At 39.0% G+C, this 23,432-nt stretch overlaps 1 protein-coding gene across 10 annotated transcripts in view; it reads left to right on the plus strand.

Moving 5' to 3' along the window:
* Positions 1-23,432, plus strand: part of ARMH3 (armadillo like helical domain containing 3) — a 219,318-nt gene that overhangs the window by 121,758 nt on the left and 74,128 nt on the right. The gene's annotated exons all lie outside the window — the stretch shown is intronic.

Raw genomic sequence — 23,432 nt, forward strand, 5'->3', positions numbered from 1 at the left:
CCATGCTTGCAGAAAGTGAAGAGAACTTGATGCACTTATTGATGAAGATGAAAGACCACAGCCTTCAGTATGGATTACACCTTAACATAAAGAAAACAAAAATCCTCACAACTGGACCAACAAGCAACATCATGATAAATGGAGGAAATGACTGATGTTGTCAAGGATTTCATTTTACTTGGATCCACGATCAACACCAATGGAAGCAGCAGTCCAGAAATCAAAAGACACATTGCATTGGGTGAATCTGCTGCAAAAGACCTCTAAAATGTTGAAAAGCAAGGATGTCACCTTGAAGACTAAGGTGCGTGTGATCCAAGCCATGGTATTTTCAATTGCATCATATGCATGCAAAAAGCTTGACTGTGAATAAGGAAGACAAAGAATTGACCTTTTTGAATTGTGGTGTTGGCGAAGAATATTGAATATGCCATGAACTGCCAAAAGAATGAACAAATCTGTCTTGGAAGTACAACCAGAATTCTCCTTAGAAGCAAGGATGGTGAGACTACGTCTTACATACTTTGGACATGTTGTCAGGAGAGATCCGTTCCTGGAGAAGGACATTGTGTTAGATAAAATACAGGGTCAGCAGAAAAAAGAAAGACCTTCAATGAGATAAACTGACACAGTGGCTGCAACAATGGGCTCAAGCATAACAATGATTATGAGCATGGCACAGGACCAGGCAATGTTTCCTTCTATAGTACATATGGTCGCTATGAGTCAGAACAACAGTGAATCTCTGCAAGTTAGCATCTTAACTCATTTTACTTGATGGGCATTTTATTAGCACCAAGTTCAAAATCCTACTCTCTGATTGCTCACAGAGAGAAATAGTGGCTGAATTACTGCAAATAGGTTTTTCTCCTGATTTGTGATTTTCTTAAGGTAGATAAATAGTTTTAACTCAATGATTAATAATTCACATGATAAACATAACTAAAGTTACTAATTGTACATGTGAACAATGTTGAAAAGGCGAATGATTTGTATGTATTTACCACACACACATACACAAAGACTTTAAATATGTTTAGTGAAGTGAGAAGCCTGGGGTTTGGAGTGAGAATTTAGTACACTTCTATTTAAGTCTTTTAGTTATTCATTCAGTAAGTTTGCCTCTTGCCTTCCTGTCTTCTCCGTGGTCTTTCTGTTCTAGCGCTGAGGTGGGTTTTTTTCCCCCCTTCCTGCTTTTTTTTAGTCCTGCTTACATGCTTATGTAGTTGTTTTCCTTTGCCCTAAAATAAATAAATAAAGACAAAACTCCTCTTTAAAAAAAAAGAAAAGTAGAAGGAAAGTTTTTTTTTTAAATTGTGCTTTAGATGAAGGTTTAGAGAGCAAATTAATTTCTCATTAAACAATTAATACACATTATTTTGTGACACCAGTTGACAACCCAGCAACGTGTTAATACTCTCCCCTTCTCGACCTTGAGTTTCCCGTTTCCAATCATCCAGCTTTCCTGCCCCCTCCTGCCTTCTCGTCTCTGCCCCTGGGGTGGTGTGCCCATGGTTGAGGTATGTGTATTATTGTTTGTTTTATGGGCCTGTCTAAACTTTGGCTGAAGGGTAAACCTTGAGAGTGACCAGTACTGAGTTAAAAGGGGGCCATACTCTCAGGGTTTCTCCAGTCTGTGTCAGACCACTAAGTCTGGTCTTTTTTTGTTAGAATATTTTTGTACATTTGTCTCCTGCTCTGTCCAGGACCCTCTATTGTGATCCCTGTCAGAGCAGTTGGTGATGGTAGCTGGGCACTATCTAGTTGAGCTGGACTCAGTCTGGCAGAGGCAGTGGTAATTGTGCCCCATTAGTCCTTTGGACTAATCTTTTCCTTGTGTCTTTGGTTTTCTTCATTCTTCCTTGCTCCACATGGGGTGGGATCAGTGGAGGATCTTAGATGGCCTCTCACAAGCTTTTACCAAAGTAGGATATAGAACATTTTCTTTATAAATTATGTTATACCAGTTGAGCTAGATGACCTCCAAGACCATGCTTCCCAGCCCTCAGCCCAGTACTTCGATCCCTGAGGGAGTTTGGATGTGTGTAGGAAACTTCTATGACTTTGCCTTGGTCAAGCTGTGCTGACTTCCCCAGTATTGTGTACTGTCTTAGCCTTCACTGAAGTTACTACTTATGTGTTGTCTAGTGTTTTTCCCTTGCCACCTCTCCCCTCCCTCGTAACCATCAAATATTGTTTCTGTACGTAAACCTTTTCATGAGTTTTTACAATAATGGTCTCACGCAGTTATTTGTCCTTTTGTGATTGACTTATTTCACTCACTATAATGCCCCCCAGATTCATCCACGTTTTGAGATGTTTCGCAGATTTCATCATTGTTCTTTATCTTTGCGTAGTATTCCATTGTGTGTATGTACTATAGTTTGTTTATCCACTCATCTGTTGATGGGCACATAGGTTGTTTACATCTTTTTGCTATAGTGAATAATGCTGCAATGAAAATAGGTGTGCATATGCCTATTCGTATGACAGCGCTTATTTCTCTAGGATATATTCCTAGGAGTAGGATTGCTAGATCGTATGGTATTTCTATTTCTAGCTTTTTAAGAAAATGCCATATCATTTTCCAAAATGGTTGTACCATTTTGCATTCTCACCAGCAGTGCAGAAGAGTTCCAGTCTCCTGAAGCCTCTCCAATATTTTTTTTTTGATTCATGCCAGTAATATTGGGGTGAGATGATATCTCATAGTAGTTTTGATTTGCATTTCTCTAATGGCTTGTGATTGTGAGCATTTCCTCATGTGTCTGTTAGCCACCCGAATGTCTTCTTTGGTGAAGTGTGTGTTAATTTCCTTTGCCCATTTTTTAATTGAATTGTTTGTCATTTTGTTGTAGAGGTGTTGAATTATCCTATAGATTTTAGAGATTAGACTTTTGTTGGATATATCATAGCCAAAATTTTTTTCCCAGTCTGTAGGCTCTTTTTACTCTTTTGGTGAAGTCTTTTGATGAGCGTGTTTAATTTTTAGAAAATCCTCGTTGTCTAGCTTACTTTTGGAGTTTGTGTATTGTTAGTTATAGTTTGTATCCTATTTATGTCATGTATTAGGGCCTCTAGTGTTGACTGTTTTTCTTTCTATGACCTTTATAGGTTTTGGTTTTATGTTTAGGTCTTTGTTCCATTTTGAATTAGTTTTTGTGTTTGGTATGAGGCATGGGCCCTGTTTCATTTTTTTTTTTACAGATGGTCATTCAGTTTTGCCAGCACCGTTTGTTAAAAATACTGTGTTTTCCCCATTTAATGGACTTTGGGCCTTTGTCAAAGATCAGGTGATCATAGGTGAATGGATTTATTCTTGGGTTCTTGCTTCTGTTCCATTGGTCAATGTATCTGTTGTTGTAACAGTACCAGGCTATTTTGATTACCGTAGCTGTATAGTAGGTTCTGAGGTCAGGTAGTGTGAGGCCTCCTACTTTATTCTTCTTCAATAGTGCTTTACTTATCGGGGCCTCTTTCCTAGAAGGAAAGCTTTAAGTGTTCAACTCTGCTGCGGAGACTAAGAAACAAGAATAGATCTCAGCATCCTCTAGATAAGGAGATTCTTTGAACGTAACACCCTCTGGAATAGGCTGTGTATGGAATTCTGAAAGTCAAAGAAAATAGACCCTCAGGCAGTAATGAGAGCAAGTACATATTGACCCTCAGCTAGAGTTGGAAAGGAAATGTGAAGTCTCAGCTAGCCCAGATCTCCCTAACTCCTCTTGCCCATGTACCTGTTTGGGCTATAGTATTTGCCTCATAGCCACAGTTCTCTTATCAAAATGGCTGCTGATGAGTTGAGAGAAGGAGTAGTTTGACCCCCAGGCATTTTAGTTGAAAGATGGAGCTTAGTCTAATGAAAAGTAAACATAGACTACAGCAATTAATGATAGGAACAGAGGCACTGGGCTGATGACTCTTGAGTAGCAGGGGATATGAATATAACCTTCCATTCCAGTTGTCTGCTCTAAGGTGGCAGGTAGGCTCAGATTATCCCAAGTTAGAATTTATCAGTAATGGCGTTTCTCCTGTGAATCAGACCCTGCTGGCCTCTCATTACAGAGAATGAAAAGCATTATGCAGATTAAAACAAAGCACCAAAATGAGGATGCCATATTATCGCTTTCCCAATGACTGGGGGCATTACATATTATTCTAATAGTTGCTATTCCCTAACCTCTTAGGACTATAGCTAGAAATGAAAAAACAAACACCGAATTGCACGCGGTTAATAATCTGTCTTGCCCTAAGTTGGTTAATGCTGTGAGGTGAGGTTTTGCGTTAGGTCGCAGCTAGGCTCAGCGAATCTGCACTGTATTAAAGAAGTCTTGGTTTAGGAGATTCAGATACTTATAATGAAATATTAAGATTTTCAATTGAAGGCTACTGTGATTTTAGGTGAGTGTGACTTTAGCATATAAAACCCCTCCTGAACTCAACCTAAAGTTCCCTTGAGGTCTTCTTCCACTTTGCTTTTTTGAGATAGCCTATCTCTGATTTCATAACTTGAGTATCTCTGATTTCATAACTTGAGTCAGGTTGCCCGAGTTTGAGTCCCAGCTCTACCATATACTTTGGGCAAGTTATTTAACTACGCTTTGCCTGCATTTCTGATTTATAAAGTGGGGATAATAATGGAACCTGTGTCATTGTTGTGATGATTAAATTACAACATGTGTAAAGCACTTTAGTGTGTGGCACATAGTTAATGCTATATAGATGTTCATTGTTATTATTTTTTGTTTGGTGCAAGTCTAGGGTCCTTAGCAGCCTGTGTTCTGATGTTCTGTGTGAGACATCGTTCTAGACAAATAAGCCCCTTATACATCCACCTTTGATCAGTTCCTTGGCCCCACTCATGTGGACCTAGTAGGGACCAGAGGTACAAAATGATATTCGAGGGACAGCACTGGAACTTACGTGGCTGGTCTGTGCTTTGACATCATTGATGGAAAACAATTTGAGTAGAGAGAGTTTGTGTTTTCTATCACTTCCAATCCTTTGAGGATATATTTCAACATTAAACCTTGACTTTATTACTTTTAGGTGAGAGTCAGCTTTCTGGCCTTCACTGTGGTAAAAGAGGGTATACTTCCTGAGCTTCTGTTAAGGTTGGATAAATTTGGAAAGAGTGGCGGTGGTTGCACAATGTGATGAATGATTAACGTCACTGAATTGTGCATGTAAAAAAATGTTGAAACGACAAATGTTGTATGTATTTTTACCACAATGAAAGAGAGAGAGAAAAAATGTGGCCCAAATGAGTATGTGTTTAGCTGAAAGGTTACTCACTGATGTGTTTTTATCTCTGTTTGGAGGGACTATATGTGGTTTTAAATTTTCTGCCTTATGTTTTAATTTATTAAAAACATTTAGGTATGGGTTTTTCATAGATGCCCTTTATCAGGCTGAAGAAGTTCTCTTCTACTCATAGTTTGTTGAGTGTTTTTATCATAAAAGGGTGTTGAATTTTATCAAATGCTTTTTCTATACCTCAAGATGATATGTGGTTGTTGTTTCTTAGTCTATTGATATGGTACATTACATTAATTGATTTTTGGTTGTTAAACCAACCTTGCATTCCAGGAATAAATCCCACTTATCATGGTGTATAATTCTTTTTATATGTTCCTGGATTCAGCTTGCTAGTATTTTATTGAGGATTCTTGCATATACTGTATATTCATAAGAGGTATTGGTCTCTAGTTTTCTTTCTTGCGGTATCTGTCTGGTTTTGGTATCAGGGTAATTCTGGCTTCATAGAGTGAGTTATTCCCTCCTCTTCTGTTTTTTGGACGAGTTTATGAAGAAACTAGAGTTGGTATTAATTCATCTTTAAATGCTTGGTAGAATGTACCAGTGTGGCCATGTGAGCTTGGGGGCTTTTCTTTGTAGGTAATTTTTTTTTTCAATTGTGGAGAAATATGTGTATGTCTGATATATATATATTTCTGAGTTCTGCATGTAAAAAAATGTTGAAATGGCAAATGTTATATAATTTTTTACCACAATAAAAAGAAAATGTGGCCCAAATGAATACGTGTTTAGCTGAAAGGATACTCACTGATGTGTTTTTATCTCTGTTTGGAGGGACCGTATGTGGTTTAAAATTTTCTGCCTTATATTTTAATTTATTAAAAACATGTATATAAACCAAACCCGTTGTTGTCAGTTCGATTCCGACGCACAGTGACCATATAGGACAGAGTAGAACTGCCCCATAGAGTTTCCAAGGAACAGCTGGTGAATTTGAACTACCGACCTTTTTTTTTTTTAAATAATTATTTTTATTGTGCTTTAAGTGAAAGTTTACAAATCAAGTCAGTCTCTCACATAAAAACTTATATACACCTTGCCACATATTCCCAATTACTCTCCCCGACAAGAGACAGTCTGCTCCCTCCTTCCACTCTCTCTTTTTGTGACTATTTTGCCAGCTTCTAAGCCCCTCTACCCTCCCATCTCCCCTCCAGGCAGGAGATGCCAACATAGTCTCAAGTGTCCACCTGAACCAAGTAACTCACGCCTCACCAGCATCCCTCTCCAACCCATTGTCCGGTGCAATCCATGTCTGACAGGTTGCAAACTGCTGACCTTTTGGTTAGCAGCTAAGCTGTTAACCACTGCACCATTTAAACCATTTTTATGTGTACAATTTAGTGACCTTAGTTACATTCACCATGTTGCGCAACCATCACCATTATCCGTTTCCAATTTTTTTAAATCACCCTTTACAGAAGCCCCGTACCCGTTAGGCGATAACTCTATACTCTCCTATTTTCCTCTCCTATTCATGCCTGGTAAAAAAAAATTAACCACTGATAAACTTTGGTCTCTGTGCATTTGCCTATTCTAGGTATACCCTAGGGGATCATACAATATTTGTCCTTTTCTGACTTTTTTCATTCAGCATGATGTTTTCAAGGTTCATCAATGTTGTAGTATGTACCAGAATTTCATTTCTCTTTATGACTAAATAGAATTCCATTGTATGGCTGTAACACATTTTGTTTATCCATTCATCTGTTGATGAGTACTTTGGTTGTTCCCGCTTTTTGGATTGTCAATAATCTTGCTCTGAACATTGGTGTATAAGTATCTGCTGGAGTCCCTGCTTTCAAGTCTTTTAGGTATATACTTAGGAGTGGAATTGATGAGTCATATGGTAATTTTATGTTTAACTGTTTGAGAAACTACCAAACTGTTTTCCATAGGGGCTGTCCAATTTTACGTTTCCACCAGCAATGTAGGATGGTTTCAGTTTCTCCACATCCTTATTAACACTTGTTATTTTCTGTTTTTCTGACAATAACCACCCTAGGGGTTGTGAAGTGGTACCTCATTGTGGTTTTGATTTGCATTTCCCTAATGACTAATGGGAAACCCTGGTGGCATAGTGGTTAAGAGCTACTGCTGCTAACTGAAAGGTCGCCAGTTCGAATCCACCAGGCTCTCCTTGGAAACTCTGTGGGGCAGCTCTGCTCTATCCTATAGGGTCTCTATGAGTCAAAATCAACTCCACAGCAACAGGTTTTGGTTTACACGTAATGACTAATGAACATCTTTTCATGTACTAATTGGCCATTTGTATGTCTTTTTTGGTGAAATATCTATTCAAGTCCTATGCCCATTTTTTAAAAATTATTTTGTTTCAGTTGTTGTTGAGAATATACACAGCAGTGTTGTTGTTGTTAGGTGCCATCGAGTCGGTTCCGACTTATAGCGACCCTATGCACAACAGAACGAAACACTGCCCGGTCCTGCACCATCCTTATAATCGTTGTTACGCTTGAGCTCATTGTTGCAGCCACTGTGTCAATCCACCTCATTGAGGGACTTCCTCTTTTCCACTGACCCTGTACTCTGCCAAGCATGATGTCCTTCTCCGGAGACTGATCCCTCCTGACAACATGTCCAAAGTATGTAAGACGCAGTCTCGCCATCCTTGCTTTTAAGGAGCATTCTGGCCACACTTCTTCCAAGACAGATTTGTTCGTTCTTTTGGCAGTCCATGGTATATTCAATATTCTTCGCCAACACCACAATTCAAAGGCGTCAATTCTTCTTTGGTCTTCCTTATTCATTGTCCAGCTTTCACATGCATATGATGCGATTGAAAATACTGTGGCTTGGGTCAGGCACACCTTAATCTTCAGGGTGACATCTTTGTTCTTCAACACTTTGAAGAGGTCCTTTGCAGCAGATTTGCCCAATGCAATGCATCTTATGATTTCTTGATTGTTCTTTGCATGGCTGTTGATTGTGGATCCAAGTAAAATGAAATCCTTGAAACTTCTATCTTTTCTCCGTTCATCATGATGTTGCTCATTGGTCCAGTTGTGAGGATTTTTGTTTTCTTTATGTTGAGGTGTAATCCATACTGAAGGCTGTGGCCTTTGATCTTCATCAGTAAGTGCTTCCAGTCCTCTTCACTTTCACCAAGGAAGGTTGTGTCATCTGCATAACGCAGGTTGTTAATGAGCCTTCCTCCAATCCTGATGCCCCGTTCTTCTTCATATAGTCCAGCTTCTCAGATTATTTGCTCAGCATACAGATTGAATAAGTGTGGTGAAAGAATACAACCCTGACGCACACCTTTCCTGACTTTAAACCAATCAGTATCCCCTTGTTCTGTCCGAACAACTGCGTCTTGATATATGTAAAGGTTCCTCATGAGCACAATAAAGTGTTCTGGAATTCCCATTCTTCACAGTGTTATCCATAGTTTGTTATGATCCACACAGTCAAATGCCTTTGCATAGTCAATAAAACACAGGTAAACATCCTTCTGGTATTCTCTGCTTTCAGCCAGGATCCATCTGACATTAGCAATGATATCCCTGGTTCCACGTCCTCTTCTGAATCTGGCCTGAATTTCTGGCAGTTCCCTGTTGATATACTGCTGCAGCCGTTTTTGAATGATCTTCAGCAAAATTTTGCTTGCATATGATATTAATGATATTGTTCTATAGTTTCCACATTTGTTTGGATCACCTTTCTTGGAAATAGGCATAAATATGGATCTATTCCAGTCAGTTGGCCAGGAAGCTGTCTTCCATTTTTCTTGGCATAGACGAGTGAGCACCTCCAGCACTGCATCTATTTGTTGAAACATCTCAATTGATATTCCATCAATTCCTGGAGCCTTGTTTTTCGCCAGTGCCTTCAGAGCAGCTCAGACTTCTTCCTTCAGTACCATCGGTTCCTGATCATATGCCACCTCTTGAAATGGTTAAATATCGACTAATTCTTTTTGGTATAATGACTGTGTATTCCTTCCATCTTCTTTTGATGCTTCCTGCGTCGTTTAATATTTTCCCCATGGAATCCTTCACTATTGCAACTCGAGGCTTGAATTTTTTCTTCAGTTCTTTCAGCTTGAGAAACACCAAGCATGTTCTTCCCTTTTGGTTTTCCATCTCCAGCTCTTTGCACATGTCATTATAATACTTTACTTTGTCTTTTCGAGAGGCCTTTTGAAATTTACTTCATCAATTCTTTCTTTTGCTTTAGCTGTTCAACGCTCAAGAGCAAATTTCAGAGTCTCCTCTGACATCCATCTTGGTCTTTTCTTTCTTTCCTGTCTTTTCAGTGACCTCTTGCTTTCTTCATGGTTGATGTCCTTGATGTCATTCCACGACTTGTCTGGTCTTCGGTCACTGGTGTTCAATGCGTCAAATCTATTCCTGAGATGATCTCTAAATTCAGGTGGGATATACTCAAGGTCATATTTTGGCTCTTGTGGACTTGCTCTGATTTTTTTCAGTTTCAGCTTGAACTTGCATATGAGCACTTGATGGTCTGTTCCACAGTCGGCCCCTGGCCTTGTTCCGACTGATGATATTGAGCTTTTCCATCGTCTCTATCCACAGACGTAGTCAGTTTGATTTCTGTGTGTTCCATCTGGCGAGGTCCATGTGTATAGTCGCCATTTATGTTGGTGAAAGAAGGTATTTGCAATGAAGAAGTCGTTGGTCTTGCAAAATTTTATCATTCTATCTCTGGCATTGTTTCTATCACCAAGGCCATATTTTCTAACTACTGATCCTTCTTCTTTGTTTCCAACTTTCGCATTCCAATCGCCAGTTATTATCAATACATCTTGATTGCATGTTCGATCAATTTCAGACTGCAGCAGCTGATAAAAATCTTCTATTTCTTCATCTTTGGCCCTAGTGGTTGGTACGTATATATGAATAATAGTCGTATTAACTGGTCTTCCTTGTAGGCATATGGATATTATCCTATCACTGACAGCGTTGTACTTCAGGATAGATCTTGAAACGTTCCCTTTGATGATGAATGCAACACCATTCCTCTTCGAGTTGTTATTCCCAGCATAGTAGACTATATGATTGTCCAATTCAAAATGGCCAATGCCAGTCCATTTCAGTTCACTAATGCCTAGGATACTGATGTTTATGTGTTCCATTTCATTTTTGACGATTTCCAGTTTTCCTAGATTCATACTTTTTACATTCCAGGTTCTGATTATTAATGGATGTTTGCAGCTGTTTCTTCTCATTTTGAGTCGTGCCACATCAGCAAATGAAGGTCCTGAAAGCTTTACTCCATCCACATCGTTAAGGTCAACTCTACTTTGAGGAGGCAGCTCTTCCCCAGTCATCTTTTGAGTGCCTTCCAACCTGGGGGGCTCATCTTCCAGCACTATATCAGACAGTGTTCTGCTGCTATTTGTAAGGTTTTCACTGGCTAATGATTTTCAGAAGTAGACTGCCAGGTCCTTATTCCTAGTCTGTCTTAGTCTGGAAGCTCAGCTGAAACCTGACCTCCATGGGTGACCCTGCTGTCATTTAAATACCAGTGGCATAGCTTCCAGCATCACAGCAACACACACAAGCCCCCAAGGTACGACAAACTGACAGACACATGTCTGTCAGTTGTCTGTCTGTCAATCATGTCAATCATACACGGCAGAGCATACACCAATTCAATTTTTAAATGTATAATTCAGTGACATTGAGTTGGCAAACATTCTTACTGTCCTTTTCTAAGTTGTTCCTCACCCGTTAACAAACTCACTGACCCCTAAGTTTCCTATCTAATCTTTCCAGTTGCTGTTGTCAATTTGATACTGTATAGATCTTAAAAGAGCGCAATTCTCAAGGCAGATTTTTTTTACTGGTTGAGCTAAATATTGTTTGATTTTAAGAAAACTTCAGGGAATATTTTTGGTTTAAGATTTAAAGCTTGTCTGAGGGCAGTAGTTTCAGAGGTTTACTCAGTTGCCATGGCTCCAGAAAGTTTGGATTCCATGAGAATTGAAAATTCTGTTCTGCATTTTCCTTCTTTTGATCAGGATTATCCTGTAGAATCTTTGGTCAAAATGTTCAGTAGTGGTAGCTGGCCTATGCTCATTTTTCAGTTGGGTTGTTTGTCTTTTTGTTGTTGAGTTACAGGAGTTTTTTATACAGTGTGCATATTAAACCCCTTTCAGAGTGTGGGTCCCAAATTTTTTATCCCATTCTATAGGTTGTCTCTTCACCCTATTGATAAAATTCTGTGATATACAAACAGCTTTAATTTTGATAAATCCAGTTTATCTATTTTGTCTTTTTTTACTGGTGCTTTTCGTATCATATCTACCAATCCATTGTTGAAAACTAGGTCCCAAAGCATTACTCTTACGTTTTGTGGATAGACCTTCGATAACTAATTTAATCACTTTACTTGTTATAGGTCTATTCCAATTATCTATTTCTTCTTGAGTTGATTTTAGTAGTTTGTGTCTTTCTAGGAATTTCCCATTTCATCTAAGTTGTCTAATAGTATACAGTTGTTCATAGTTTTCCTTTATAATCATTTTTATTTTTTTAAGATTGGTAGCAATATCCCCTCTTTCATTTTTCATCCTAGTAATTTGAGTTTTCTCTCTCTTTTTTCGTGGTCAATTTAGTTAAAAGTTTGTCAACTTTGTTGATCTTTTTAAAGAACAAGCTTTAGTTGTATAGATTTTTCTGTTCTCTTTTATTAATTTCCACTCAAGTCTATTATTTCCTTCCTTCCTCTTGCCTAGGTTTATTTAGTTTGCTCTTATTTTTTCAGTATTTAAGGTGGGTGGTTAGGATGTTGATTTGAGATCTATCTTCTTTTTTAGTATAGTCATCTACAGCTATAAATTCCCCTCTAAGCACTACTTTAGCTGCACCCCTTAAGTTTTGGTATGTTGGATCTTCATTCTCACTCATCTCAAAGTATTTTCTAATTTCCCTTTTGATTTCTTCTTTGACCCATTGGTTATTTAGTAGTGTTGTGAGTTTCCCAGATTTCTTTGTTATTGATTTCTGATTTCATTCCATTGTACTGGGAGAACATACTTTGCATTATTTCTATCCTTTAAGTTTTTTTTTTTTTTGAATTGTGTTTTATGGTATAACATATGATCTATCTTGGAGAATTTTCCATGTGCTCTTGAGAAAAATTTATGCTCTGTTTTTGTTGGGTGGAATGTCCTATAAATTTCTGTTAGATCTAGTTGGTTGGTAGTTTTGTTCATATTCCCTTTCCTTGTTGATCTTCTGCCTAATTTTTCTGTCCATTATTGAAGTCTCCAATTATTACTGTTGAGTTATCTATTTCTCCCTTCATTTCTGTCGGGTTTTGCTTTGTGTATTTTTTGGCCATTTTGTTAGGTGCATATGTGTCTATGATTGTTATATCTTCCAGATCAATTGATTAAAAGATTAGCAAATTAAAGGACACATTAAAGATGATTCATCTCAGGTCCCCATAAAAAATTAACGGTAAGTTTAAAACTTAATTTAGTATAGTACTATGAAAGTAACACTTTTTTTCTTTTTTTGACTTTTTAAAATAATTTTTATTGTGCTTTAAGTGAAAGTTTACAAATCAAATCAGTCTCTCACACAAAAACTCATATACACCTTGCTACACACTCCCCACACACACTCCCAATTACTCTGCCCTTAATGAGACAGCCTGCTCTCTCCCTCCACTCTCTGTTTCGTGTCCATTTCACCAGCTTCTAACCCCCACTACCCTCTCATCTCCCATCCAGGCAGGAGATGCCAGCATAGTCTCAAGTGCCCACCTGATCCAAGAAGCTCACTCCTCAGCAGCATCCCTCTCCAACCCATTATCCAGTCCAATCCATGTCTGAAGAGTTGGCTTCGGGAATGGTTCCTGTCCTGGGCCAACAGAAGGTCTGGGGGCCATGACCACCGAGGTCCTTCTAGTCTCAGTCAGACCATTAAGTCTGGTCTTATGAGAATTTACAGTCTGCATCCCACTGCTCTCCTGCTCCCTCAGAGGTTCTCTGTTGTGGTCCCTGTCAGGGCAGTCATCAGTTGTAGCCAGGCAACATCTAGTTCTTCTGGTCTCAGGATGATGTAGTCTCTGGTTCATGTGGCCCTTTCTGTCTCTTGGGCTCGTAATTACCTTGTGTCCTCGGTGTTCTTCATCCTTGTTTGATCCAGGTGGGTTGAGACCAATTGACGCATTTTAGATGGCTGCTTGCTAGCATTTAAGACCCCAGACGCCACTCTTCAAAGTGGGATGCAGAATGTTTTCTTAGTAGATTTTATTATGCCAATTGACTTAGATGTCCCCTGAAACCATGGTCCCCAGACCCCTGCCCCTGCTACACTGGCCTTCGAAGCATTCAGTTTATTCAGGAAACTGCTTTGCTTTTGGTTTAGTCCAGTTGTGCTGACCTCTCCTGTATTGTGTGTTGTCTTTCCCTTCACCTAAAGTAGTTCTTATCTACTATCTAATTAGTGAATGCCCCTCTCCCACCCTCGCTCCCTCCCCTCTCGTAACCACAAAAGAATGTTTTCTTCTCAGTTTAAACTATTTCTCAAGCTCTTATAATAGTGGTCTTATACAATATTTGTCCTTTTGCAACTGACCAATTTCACTCAGCATGATGCCTTCCAGGTTCCTCCACGTTATGAAATGTTTCACAGATTCCTCACTGTTCTTTATCAATGCGTAGTATTCCATTGGGTGAATATACCATAATTTATTTATCCATTCATCTGTTGATGGGCACCTTGGTTGCTTCCATGTTTTTGCTATTGTAAACAGAGCTGCAGTAAACATGGGTGTGCATATATCTGTTTGTGTAAAGGCTCTTATGTCTCTAGGGTATATTCCAAGGAGTGGGATTGCTGGATCGTATGGTAGTTCTAGTTCTAGCTTTTTTTTTTTTTTTAACTTTTATTGAGCTTCAAGTGAAAGTAACACTTTTATCATTATAAAATGTCCCTCTTTATTTCCAGTAGCTTTTTTCTTTTGTATTGAAGTCTGTTTTGTCTGATGTTAGTATAGATACTTAAGCTTTGTTTTTTGTTGTTGTTGCTGTTTGCATAATATATCTTTTTCCATTTCTTTGCTTTTGATCTCTTTGCATCCTTGAATGTGAAGTGAATCTTTTATAGACAGCGTATAATTGGATCTTGTTTTTTATCCAGTATGATAGTCTCTGGCTTTTGATTGGATGGTTTAATCCATTCACATTTAATATTATTATTGATATAGTTGGGTTTATGCCTGCCATTTAGCTTTTTGCTTTCTCTATGTCTCAGGGCTGTTTTTTCCCTCGCTTCCTACTTTGCAGCTTTGTTTTGCATTAAGCGCGTATTGTCTAATGTAGCGTTTTAAAATCTGTGATAGTTTTTTCACAATTTTTTTGTTGTTGTTACTTCCATAATGGTTGCTCTAGGCCTTACCATATACATTTTAATTTATCAGAATAAGCTTCAGATTTATACAAACTTAATCCTAGTGAAATATAGAAATGTTACTCCTAAAAACCCAAAACCAAACTCACTGCTGTAAAGTTTATTGCATCTCATAGAAACCCTATAGGACAAAGCAGAACTGCCCCAAAGGGTTTCCAAGGCTGTAAATCCTTACTGAAGCAGACTGTCACATTTTTCTCCTGCGGAGCAGCTGGTGGGTTCGAACTGCCAACCTTTTGGTTGGCAACCAAGCGCTTTTACCACTGCACCACCAGGGCTCCTCATGTTACTCCTCTGTAGCTCTAAATAACATAACACATGGAATACCCATTTAAGTAAACTTTATTTACAAAAAACAAACAAACTAAAAACGAGGAATTTCATATCCCCATGTTACAAACATCTGACCTAGGACAACTTGGACTTGCCCTTTAATATTATGTAAATTTGCCTTCTCTTTGAAATGATTGAACCAATAGGTACTTGCAACAAATTCTCCATCACAATCGCCTTCACTTGCTGCACATACAGCTTTTAAGTCATTGAAAAGGCTTCAAGCCTTTTCTTGCAGTAAACCAAACCAAACCAAACCCACTGCTGCCAAGTCGATTCCATCTCATAGTGACCCTATAGGACAGAGTAGAACTACCCTATAGGATTTCCAAGGCTGTAAATCTTTACAGAAGCAGACTCTCACATCTTTGTCCCCCAGAATGGCTGGTAGATTTGAACCGCCCACTTTTTGTTTGTCAGCTGAGTGCTTTAACCACTGTGCCACCAAGGCTCCCTTCTAGCACTAAAGTAGGCTAAATAAGAATCATATGTATCCATTCTGACTTACCTACAAATTTTTAAAGACACACTTAGGAATGGATCTCTTTTTATAACTCAGAGGTTGTATTTCCTGAGAAAGTGAGGACTCATTTAAAAGAGGACTCTAAAGTTGCCCACTGTATGATATCTAGTGCTGAAAATAGATGATAGTGAGGAAGAAGTCTGTATTTAAACTTCAGATACATACTTCCTTCGTGGGAGATTTTCTTCGTATCCCATTGAAACCCATTGCCATCAAGTCGATTCTGACTCATAGCAACCTTACAGGACAGAGTAGAACCACCCTATGGAGTTTCCAAGGAGCACCTGGTGGATTTGAACTGCTGACCTTTTGGTAGCAGCCGTAGCACTTAACCACTACGCCACCAGGGTATCCATATGTATAGGTGTTAAACACAGCATTCCAGACCCTGTTTCTGTTGCTTAGTGAGCTGATAGTCTACAGCTATTTCTTTTCCTGTACTCAAATGTGAACAATCAGAACTTATTGGCTTTTGATGCCTGCAGCTGAGCTTTATAGCAAAGAAAGCGTTCAGGTACAAAAGTGACCGGGCTAATTGGTCAGCATTTGTTTGAGAGGGTTTATAATTTTGAGAGAAGGACACAAGACTTTGATGTGGGATTGGTGAAGGAGTTAGTTGTTCTCTGTGTTCTTTTATGTTTGAAATCAGCAGTTTGTATGTTTTTGTCCTGTGCCCTGTCTTTTACATCCGATTTTCTCCCAGTACCGTAGGGGCTGCTGATTGTGGCCTGTTTTTATTGGGCCAGATTAAGAACTATTTCTGGATATGGCTCCTAGGAGAAAAGGAGTCAGCTTTGAGTTAACCCTCTGTTCTGAATCAAGTTTACTGGACTGTGAAATAGAAGGATCTCCTTAGTGGTTTCCAGGTGCATGCTCAGAGAGTGTCAGTTGAGGCCTTATGGTGTGAGGCCTCACCCTTTGCAAAGGCTTGGGTTTCATAGGAATATGAAGGGCCAACTTGAAGAATTTTATAAGAGCATTTTATTGTGAGTTAGCAGAAAGAGATTTTATATGTCTCTAAAAACCACCACTGCCATCAAGTCCATTCCAACTCATAACGACCCTGTAGAACAGAGTTTCCAAGGAGCACCTGGCAGATTCGAACTGCTGACCTCTTGGTTAGCAGCCGTAGCACTTAGCCACTACGCCACCTGGGTTTCCTGTATGTATCTAGTGACCTTATTTTGGCAAACAACTAAACAATCTTTTTGCTTGTTAATTGCATTGACATTTTTCTCTTTCTTGATGAATTATGCCAAATACTTGAGCCTTTTGGATGTGGTTCGAAGAACTGCCTTTGTGACTGAGCCAGTAACAGTGGAGTAGCTGCTTCCTGCTGACTAAAGGTAGCTAAGAATCCTGGAGCTTGAGGTAAATTGGAAGGGCTTTGTTCTAAGTAGACATTTGCAGGTGAAACTGCAGAGAGCACTAGAGGAGAAATGGATGATTCACAATTTCCTCCAGAATGTCCTAGCCTTTGATCCCAGATATGTGAGTGAATGGCCCCCACGTGGTCAAAAAAAAAACCAAACCCATTGCCTTTGAGTCAATTCCAACATGGATGTCCCTATAGAACAGAGTAAAACGGCCGTATAGGGTTTCCAAGGCTGTAAATCTTTTTTTTTTTTTTTAATTGTGCTTCAGGTGAAAGTTTACAGCTCAAGGTAGTTTCTCATTTGAAGATTTATGCACACATTGTTAGGTGACCCTAGTAGCTATCCCTATAATGTGACCTCATATTCCTCCTTTCCACCCCATATTTCCTGCATTCATTCAGTCAGCTCCTATCCTTTTGTGCCTTCTCATCTCACCTCTGGATAGGAGCTGCCCATTTAGTTTCATTTATCTTCTTGAACTAAGAAGCACACTCTTCACAAGTATCAATTTATGTCTTATAGTCCAGTCTATTCTTTATCTGAAGAGCTGGCTTCAGAAATGGTTTTAGTTCTGAGTTAAAGGAGTGTCCAGAGACCATGTCTTCTGGGGTCCCTTCAGTCTCAGTCAGACCATTAAGCCTGGTCTTTTTACTAGAAATTGAGTTCTGCACCACACTTTTTTTCCTGCGCCGTCAGGGACTCTCTGTTATGTTCCCTGTCAGATGGTGATTAGTGGTAGCCAGGCACCGTCTAGTTCTTCTGGTCTCAAGTTGGTGGAATCTCTGGTTTATGTGGCCCCTTTTGTCTCTTGGGCTAATATTTTTCTTGTATCTTTGATATTCTTCATTCTTCTTTGCTCCAGGTGGGTTGGGACCAGTCGATGCATCTCAGATGGCCACTGGCTAGCTTTTAAGACTCTAGATGCCACTCACCAAAGTGGGATGCAGAAAAATTTTCTAATAAACTTTGTTATGCCACTTGACCTAGATATCCCCTGAAACTGTAGTCCCCAGACCCCGACCCTTGCTATACTGTCTCTTGAAGTATCTGGTTGTGTTCAGGAAACTTCTTAGCTTTTGGTTTAGGCCAGTGGTGCTGACTTCCCCTGTATTGTGTGTTGTCCTTCCCTTCACCTAAGATAATTCTTGTCTACTGTCTAGTTAGTGAATTTCCCTCTCCCTCCCCCTCCACCCTCATTCACAGAAGAATGTTTTCTTCTGTGTTTAAACCTTTTCTTGAGTTCTTATAATAGTGGTCTCGTACGATATTTGTCCTTTTGTGACTAATTTCACTTAGCATAATGCCTTCCAGATTCATCCATGTTATGAGATGTTTCTCAAATTCATTGTTGTTCTTTGTTGTTGTGTAGTACTCCATTGTGTGAATATACCATAATTTGTTTATCCATTAGTCCATTGATGGGCATCTAGGTTGTCTCCATCTTTTTGCAGTTGTGAACAGTGCTGCAGTGAACATGGATGGGCATATATGTATTTGTGTGATGGCCCTTATTTCTCTAGGATATACTCCAAGGAGTGGAATTGTTGGATCGTACGGTACTTCTATTTCTAGCTTTTTAAGGAAGTGCCAAAGTGATTTCCAAAGTGGTAGTACCATTTTACATTCCCACCAGCAGTGTATAAGTATTCCAATCTCTCCACAACCTTGCCAACATTTATTATTTTGTACTTTTTGGATTAATGCTAGCTTTGTTGGGGTGAGATGGTATCTCATTGTAGTTTCGATTTGCATTTCTCTAGTGGCTAGTGATCGTGAGCATTTCCTCATGTTAACCACCTGAATGTCTTCTTTAATGAAGTGCCAACGCTGTAAATCTTTATGGAAGCAGACTGCCACATCTTTCTCCCACAGAGTGGCTGGTGGATTCAAACCACTGACCATTCAGTTAGCAGCCGAGCACTTAACCACTGTGCCATCAGGGTTCCCCCCGACATGGCAGGAGAGCAGATTCTCGCTTCTCTCTTTAGGTTTGCAGCCTGTGCCAGTCTTTGTTTCCATAAGTATATATTTACATAACAAAGGCCTCTGGTTTACACTTGTCTCATTAGGAATTTTTTGGATCTCCTACCTATAATTTTATGGTATAGTAAGTGCTTAACATTAACTTTTTATGGGTTTCTGAGATGAACCAGCTGTCATATGTCCTTTAATCTGCTAATCTTTTAATCAGCAAGACCTACTATATGCTATTTCCAGTTTCTTCAGGTAAGCATCAAACACCTGGGAACAGCAAGAATAAGAGAGAGAGAGAATGAATGAGAGAAAGTATGGTGCGTTTGTGTGAGAGAGACAGAGAACACACACCAAAAAAAGAACAAGAACAAACCCAGAAAACTTAGATTCTTCTTTGGGATCCTTTCTTTAGAAGCCTGTGGTTTGAGAAATATTTCTGTATTCTTCTGTTTTTGTCACCGTTTCCTTATCTTTTTAACTGTTTTTAAATTCTAAGAGTTGAGAACCAGAGGGACAGTCAGGGTGACCTAGAACTGCTTCCCTGTCTTAGCAGGTCAGGAAAAAAGGTATTCCTGGTTGACTCATTATGTAATGGGGTAACAGGTGGGAAGGGATTAGAGTCTACAGCGGTCTGAACCCTGTCATTTTGGGGCTTTTGCTCTTTCCCAGGCAACTCTCCATAGGATAGGCTGTCTTTGCAGGCACCATCGTCCCTGGTCCTTTCGGAATGTGCTAATCCCTAATTATTATTGAACCCAAGGTAAGGAAAAAAAATTTGTTTTCATCTGAGAAAAGGTGAATTTTTTCCTCCAAAAGGAACCTTTGCTAGGAAATGGAGCCCTAGTAGCGCAGTGGTTGAGAGCTACAGTGAGCTACAGCTGCTAACCAAAAATGTCGACGGTTGGAATCCACCAGCCGCTCCTTGGAAACCCTATGGGAGCAGTTCTACTCTGTCCTGTAGGGTCACTATATCTCAGACTGGACAGCAATAATTTTTTTTTTTTTATCTTGGTAGGCATATAATAATATGGCTTAGTTTACAAAATACTGGTTTCTAATTATAACCTATATAAAGCCTACTCACAAATGAGATCAATAGGCATAGCTTAGGTCCCTAATTCCTTTTCTATTCCATACCTAGGGTACTTATAGAGAAGTCCTTTTTAAGCCATGGACAGTTCTTCATCTTATCCCTTATTTTTCTTTCTCCGTTTATCTTTCCCAAAAATCAGGTTGGAACTCCCGTCATATAACTCAGATATTTTAACCATGTTCAAGAATAGACTGCTGATCTGCTAATGGCAAGAAGATGCCATTACTATTGGGTAGCAATATATTATCTTGTCAGCAGACACACACAGACAACTCTTCAGCAGACAAAACTTTAGGTTTCCTGGGATTCTTAGGAACAACAAGAGAAGTCTTCTTGCCTTTACAGGAGCCTAGTCATTCCACATTGTCTGGCCAGGGAACAGGTTTATACTAGAATGGCTAAGGTGCTAGACCTCTTTTTTTCTGTTGAACTTTGACTAATTATCAGTGCCTAGATCACAGAACCATAGAGCTGAAAGAACCTAACCTGTCATCTATTCCATCTCTTTCTCATTTGTTGGGGAAACATCCAGCCTCTATGTTTGAACACTTAACGATATAGCACTTATTATTTTAGGCTACAGACTGTTCCATTTTAAAAATGATAGGATTCTCTTCCTTACCTTAAAAGTGGTATGAGTGTTTTCCCCTCAGGTGCAGCACCAAAAAGTTTACTGTGTCTTCTACATGTTAACTTCTTCAGCTATCTGAAGGGCTAACATGTACACTACTGGCCTTCTGTAGGCAAAACACCCTTTTTTTTCCTTGCTCGTTCTTCATATGTCATGGCTTCTAAATCTCTGGCATACTGTGATTGTTCTTTGGTCATGTTCTAACTTCTCAGTTTATTTCTTAAAGTATGGTGTTAGGATTTGCCTTGTATCAAATTAAAAAAAAAATTTTTTTTTTTAGCATTCAATAAATACGTACTAGATTGATTGATACCTAAAACTGGGGCCAGATGTGATCTGACTAGCTGATATTACGGGGAATTATTAACACCAATGATATGGACATATTTTATTTGCAGCCTCCAATTGCATTCGATTTTCAGCAGCTGAATCACATTGCTGGCTCATAGCAAGCTTGTGTCCCACTAAAACCTTCAAATCTGCTTAAAGTGATCTGCTGTTAGGCCAGCCCTCTCCCGTCCTCTACTTGTTTAGTTGGTAATTTTTTTTTTTTTTGTGGTGGTGGGTTTTTTTTTTTTTAGTACTAACTGCTCATTATAAAAAATTTAAGCAATAAAAGAAAATACAGAGAACAAAGTAAAGTAAAATCATCTGAAATCTCACCATCCAGAGATAGCTACTGTTACTGTTTTGATGAATCTTCTTCTGAACATCCTGTTTATTTTTTTTAAACTAACCTAAATTCAACTCTTTATCCTTGTTAAAATGTGTCCTTTTGGTTTCAACCCAACATTCTAACCTGTCAGGATATTTTTCGAATCCTGATTATGTCATTCTTTGTTTTGGTTATCTTTTGCAGTTTTGTATCATCAGCACATTTGGGAAATATGCCTTCTGTATCTTTGTCCAGAGGCTTTGATCTGATCCTGACTCTATTACTGATTTGGTGGAAGGTTTGGGACTAATCCCTCTCCTTTCTGGGCTTGGGCTTGCTGCTATTATATAAAATGGCCTTGAAGACTAAAAAAATTCCTTAAGAAACAATTGCAGACTAGAAGGACCCCGGAGATCATGGTCCCCAGACCTTCTGTTAGCCCAAGCCAACTCTTCAGACAGGGATTGGACTGGACTATGGGATAGAAAATGATACTGATAAAGAGTGAGCTTCTTGGATCAAGTAGATACGTGAGACTATGTGGGTAGCTCCTATCTGGAGGGAAGATGAAAGGGCAGAGGGGATCAGAAGCTGGCCGAATGGGCTCAAAAATAGAGAGTGGAGAGAAGGGGTGTGCTGTCTCATTAGGGGGAGAGCAACTAGGAGTGTATAGCAAGGTGTGTATGAGAGACTGACTTGATTTGTAAACTTTCACTTAAAACACAATAAAAATTAAAAAAAAAAAACTGCAAAGCTCTTTGTAAGGAATATGTGTTATAAGAAAAAGATTGTGGGTGGTGAATCATCAGCCAGGGCCAGACTAGAAAAATAAGATCCTTTTATAGAAAAACCAGGGGCAACAACCTTCAAAGAGTAGCTCAAACCTCCCTCTAGCCTCCTACTCTCCCACAACCTCAGCAGAGCAATTCATTAGTTGAGGAGCTAAAAGGGGAGAAAGGGATATAGCAAGCATTCTTTTTTATTTTTTTAAATTGTGGTAAATATATATGTAACAAAAAAATTGCCATTTTAACATTCGTCACTTGTATAATTTGGTGGTATTCATATAAAAGCATTCGTGTTTATATTGAGAAATTAGAACATACACGTAAAGGGCAGTGAACAGGCGGCTTTCAAGTGAGGGTGAATGGGAGAGCTTTAGCAAGAAAGATGCTCTTTATTGTTTTCTCTTTTAATTAGAAAGCTTGGTGGTCACAATAAAGGCTCTTCTGAGTTGGGGTCCTTAGGGAGAGAAAAGTGTGAAGTTCACTGCTGCTTGCTGGTTCTCTAAACAGGCTTTGCCTTGTGCATTCCATTTCCCATGGGTTCTTAAAGGTGTCTGATAATCTGAAACTGAGGCAGTGCTTTAAGTAGGCAATTAATGACATGGTAAGAATTTTTAGCTCCAGTAGATTAATTGTTAAATGAATTGTGTCTACACTTTACTGTCATTTTGCCGTGATATCAGCCTAATTATAAATACAGTGTTACATAGTGAAAGGTAATAATAAGCAGAATTATGTACTCAGTGATCAAACTTCAGGAATTTCTAACTCTAAGGAAAGATTTTCATCTTAAACTGTCTCTTGTTGTTCTTTTTATGTAGGTTTTGATTAATTTTACCTGATTATACCTTTCTCCCTGGAGCCTAGATACTGTGCGTGCTCTAGCAAAGTGGGCTCCTGTTGTAAGAGGTTTAATGAGATTTTTTGTTCTAATTGGTTTCTATATAATTTCTTTTAAAACCAATAACATGTGAGTGGGATGTCAAACAGGGGGTGCTAATGCATTTTCACCACGCTGTGCACCAAAAAACATTAATTTCTTTCTCATTTGACACCATTTTCATATGATGAAAATTCTCAATCTCAGGGAAGCTCCACAGAGACATTTGGTTTCCATTGGTCTCTTCCCTCATGCATTCATCTTGGTGATACCTCTGAAAAAAGCAGCAGTAATAACCATCCCTGATTGGAGCTCATTCTGGGTAGCGGGAGGCAGGACATTTCTGGCCAGGATTTTTTTTTTTTTTTTTTAATAATTTTTATTGTGCTTTAAGTGACAGTTTACAAATCAAGTCAGTCTCTCACACAAAAACATGTATACGCCTTGCTACACACT

The sequence above is a fragment of the Loxodonta africana genome, chromosome 16 (assembly GCF_030014295.1).
Source record: "Loxodonta africana isolate mLoxAfr1 chromosome 16, mLoxAfr1.hap2, whole genome shotgun sequence".
Lineage (NCBI taxonomy): Eukaryota > Metazoa > Chordata > Mammalia > Proboscidea > Elephantidae > Loxodonta > Loxodonta africana.